The sequence below is a fragment of the Papio anubis genome, chromosome 18, assembly GCF_008728515.1.
Source record: "Papio anubis isolate 15944 chromosome 18, Panubis1.0, whole genome shotgun sequence".
Classification (NCBI taxonomy): domain Eukaryota; kingdom Metazoa; phylum Chordata; class Mammalia; order Primates; family Cercopithecidae; genus Papio; species Papio anubis.
The window spans coordinates 36,915,790-36,920,495 of record NC_044993.1 but is presented as its reverse complement, the minus strand read 5'-3'; the positions used below and the strand labels follow the sequence as shown (position 1 = coordinate 36,920,495).

General features: G+C 43.2%; 1 pseudogene; it reads left to right on the top strand.

The window, feature by feature from the left end:
• The first annotated feature begins 3,159 nt into the window (after nt 1-3,159).
• Nucleotides 3,160-4,321, top strand: LOC101005724 (annotated as a pseudogene).
• The last annotated feature ends 385 nt before the right edge of the window (nt 4,322-4,706 follow it).

The window sequence follows — 4,706 nt, the reverse complement described above, 5'->3', positions numbered from 1 at the left end:
TCCTGGGTCTCTTTATGAGAGCAGCTGTCCTACCATAACTTATTTGCAGGACATTCTAGTTACAGAAATAATTACTTCCTTCCACATTCAACAGGAATCACCTCTTTGGTTTCCCAAAATGATCCAAATTTCTTCTCCACATCATGCAATTCTTATTTCTCACCACCTCACTCAGTAATGCAGCCACTTTCCCCCTTTCTGAGAGCATAACACACAATCATCTCCATTGCACCCAGGAGAGACCTGCTAGCGTCAACCTTCTATCTGGTATCCCAACTTATTGGTAATTTTTTGGTTTGTTTGACTTTTTTTTTTTTTTATTTGAGGTTTCAAAATTCCAAAGAGAAACAGAATCGCAGCACTTATCCAATAATTCTGTCTGTACTGAGAAATAGGATTCTGGCAAGCATAGAAAAAAATATATTTTTATTAGTATGTCCAAATCTAGAATGTAATAAAACAGACCTTTCAGAAGAGGAGGGAAAAAAAATCCTTAGCAAAGGAAGGAAAGCCAAGAGCAGATTACTTACTGCTACAGAATCCAATATTGCAAAGCCCTTTTTTTCTTTTCTATGCCACATTTTTAATGTCTCTGTGAGCTCAGTGTGCTGTGGCTATCAATCACAGGAAACTACTGACATTGTGAAACTGCTTTTAAGATATACAGAGTTTTCAAAGCCAAAGTTGTCTGAAGAATAAAAATCTTCAGATATTGTATATTTTCAAAAATATCTATTTGCACACCAAGCTGAGTAATGACCAGCTGTCTTTACTCTGTAACTGCTTGACAGAATGCATGAATATTGTTTTGTAGAAGACATTAAACATGGGAAACAAAAACTTTGTATGAGGATTGCCAGTTCTGCTATGTTCAATGCTATGGCCTGAATGTTTGTGCTCTCCCAAAATGTATATGTTGAAATCCTGACCACCAAGGTGATGGCATGAAAAGATGGGGTCCCTGGGAGGTAATTAGGTCATGAGGTCAGATACCTCATCTATGGGATTAGTGCCATCTATGGCACTAATCTGAGAGTTCATTCCCCGCTTCTGCCTGGTAAAGACACAGAGAGATGTTGGTCATCTGCAACCCAAAAGAAAGTTCTCACCAGAAATGACCGTGCTGACATCCCGACCTTGGACTTCCAAGCTTTAGAACTGTGAGAAATACGTTTCTATTGTTTATAAATCGCCCAGTTTATGGTGATTTGTTATAGCAGCCGATGTGGACTAAGAAAGTCGGTCTTGGCCGGGCGCGGTGGCTCACGCCTGTAATCCCAGCACTTTGGGAGGCCGAAGAGGGTGGATCACGAGGTCAGGCGATCGAGACCATCCTGGCTAACACGGTGAAACCCCATCTCTACTGAAAATCCAAAAAATTAGCCAGGCGGGCGCCTGTAGTCCCAGCTACTCGGGAGACTGAGGCAGGAAAATGTCGTGAACCCGGAAGGCAGAGCTTGCAGTGAGCCGAGATCGCGCCATTGCTCTCCAGCCTGGGCGACAGAGTCAGACTCCGTCTCAAAGAAAAAAAAAAAAGAAAGAAAGAAAGTCGGTCTTTCCATCTGTGGGAAGCCGAATCCATATTGATGCTGAGGCACTGAGAGTGTACAAATCAGAATCAAATTAATTTGGGAGTAGACAGCGTCCTCCAAATTTTACTTGGATGCTCAGGAAATTTTGATGTTTGTCAGGAATATATGGATGTAACTCCATATGTGGATATGAAGCCAAGTCTGCTGATATGGACCAGAGCCTGTGGGAATTTGCATTCCCTTCTTGGTGGTCCAGGAAGACCACCTAGAAAAAAATATATTCTGATCATCAAGGGTTACCATCAATATTAATCATTCTTTCATTCAATAAATGTTGAGTTACTACTATATGCCAACCATCATTCTATACACTGGGAGCATGATGGTGAATTAAACAGAATAAATTCCATTCTTCACATGGATCACATTCCAGTCGGAAAATATAGAAAATAAATAAATAAATAAATAAATAAATAAATAAATAAATAAAAGATACTGAAACAGAGTAATATTATACAGACCACAGTTTCTGACGACAATACAATAAAATTCAATAATGAAAAGAAAACCAGAGAAACTTTACCTGTTTGGAAATTTTGAATGTACAAATATTATAAATTCATGGATCCAGGAAGAAACTGCAAAGGAAAGTAGAAAACATTTAAAACTGATTGCCAATGAAAAACACTACTTATCGGGACCCGCAGAGTGGGATTAAAGCAAATATATATATATATAGTATAAAATTTAATGAGCTAAGCATCCAACATACCCTAAAATGATATTAGGAATAAAAAGGAAGCCATAAATGCAGACATAGCAACATTAGACATTAATAAGAGTATACTATAAAAATTAGGCCAATAAATTTGAAGATTTATATGAAATGCGTTGGGCATGATGGCTCACACCTGGAATCCCAACACTTTGGGAAGTCAAGACAGGAGCATGGCTTAAAGCCAGGAGTTTGAGACCACCCTGAGCAACACAGCGAGACTTTATCTCTACAAAAACTTTAAATATTAGCCAGGTACAGTGGTGCACACCTGTAGTCTCAGCTATTCAGGAGGCTGAGGCAGGAGAATCACTTGAGCCCAAGAGTTAGAGGCTGCAGTGAGCCATGATTGCACCATTGCACTATAGCCTGAGCAAGACAGTGAGATCCTGTCTCTAAAAAAGAAAAAAAGAAAAGAAAAATTAAATTAAATGGACAAACTGCTAGAAAAATATAACTTGCCAAAAGCAAGTCAAGAAGAAAAAAATTAAATCAAGTAGATTAATGACATTAAAGAAATTGAATAAGTAGCTAAAATATACCCACAGAAAGAAAAATGTTAGATGGTCTTGCAGATGAATGCTACCTAACCTTCAGAAACATGTCATACCTTTCTTCCGTAAATTTTAGGGAATGCAATAATGGTAATAGTAGCTAAAACTAAAAGGTTGGTTGCTGTGTTATGAACACTATTCTAATTGCTTTATTTATTTTAACTGTTTTAATCCTCAAAACATACTTTTGATGTTGGTATTGTCATTTTCCTCATTTTCAAATTAAGAAACTGAGGGGTGGAAATTCATGTGGAGGTCAGAGTGGAAGCAGGTGTGAGAGGGTCCCGCAGAAGAAAACATGGCTGCCAAAGTGTTTGAGTCCATCAGCAAGTTTGACCTGGCCTTAGCTGTTGCAGGAGGCCTGATGAAAGAAACTCAGCCTCATATAATGTGGATGCTGGGCACAGAGCTGTCATCTCTGACCGACCCTGCGTGTGGAGGTGACAGGAGCCACACGTGTAGGGGAAGGACTCACTCATTCCATGGAAGTACAGAACCAAATTATCTTTTTTTTTTTTAATTTATTTATTATTATTATACTTTTGTTGTAGGGTACATGTGCATAGCAGGTTTGTTAATGTATGTATACTTGTGCCATGTTAGTCTGCTGCACCCATCAACTCGTCAGTTTACACTCTGTGTATAACTCCCAATGCAATCCCTCCCTCCCCCCTCCCCACATGATAGGCCCCGTGATGTTCCCTCCTGAGTCCCAAGTGATCTCAAGAGCACCAGTCTCACCTATGAGTGAGAACATGCGGTGTTTGGTTTTCTGTTCTTGTGATAAGAAACCAATTATCTTTGACTGCCCTTCTCGACCACGTAATGTGCCAGTCATCACTGGCAGCAAAGATTTACAGAACGTCAACATCACACTGCGCATCCTCTTCCGGCCTGTCGCTAGCCAGCTTCCTCGCATCTTCACCAGCATCGGAGAGGACTGTGATGAGCGGGGGCTGCCATCCATCACGACCGAGATCCTCAAGTCCGTGGTGGTTCGCTTTGATGCTGGAGAACTAATCACCCAGAGAGAGCTGGTCTCCAGGCAGGTGAGCAACGACCTTACTTACAGAGCGAGCAGCCACCTCTGGGCTCATCCTGGACGACGTGTCCTTGACACATCTGACCTTCGGGAAGGAGTTCACAGAAGCGGTGGAAGCCAAACAGGTGGCTCAGCAGGAAGCAGAGAGGGCCAGATTTGTGGTGGAAAAGGCTGAGCAGCAGAAAAAGGTGGCCATCATCTCTGCTGAGGGCTACTCCGAGGCAGCTGAGCTGATTGCCAACTCACTGGTCACCGCAAGGGACGGCCTGATAGAGCTCCGCAAGTTGGAAACTGCGGAGGTCCTCGCATACCAGTTCTTACGCTCTCAGAACATCACCCATCTGCCGGCGGGGCAGTCCGTGCTCCTCCAGCGGCCCCAGTGAGGGCCCACTCCGCCTGCACCTCCGTGGGCTGACTGCTCCAATGACTTTTTTTTTTTTTTTTTTTTTTGAGATGGAGTCTGGCTCTGTTGCCCAGGCTGGAGTGCAGTGGCGCCATCTCGGCTCACTGCAAGCTCCGCCTCCCGGGTTCACGCCATTCTCCTGCCTCAGCTTCCTGAGTAGCTGGGACTACAGGCACCTGCCACCACACCCGGCTGATTTTTTGGATTTTTAGTAGAGACGGGGTTTCACCGTGTTAGCCAGGACGGTCTCGATCACCTGACCTCGTGATCCGCCCACATCGGCCTCCCAAAGTGCTGGGATTACAGGCTAGAGCCACCACGCCCAGCCAGCTCCGATGACTCTTAACACCGCCTTCCTTCTGCCCCCACGCCAGAAATCACTGTGAAATTCCATGACTGG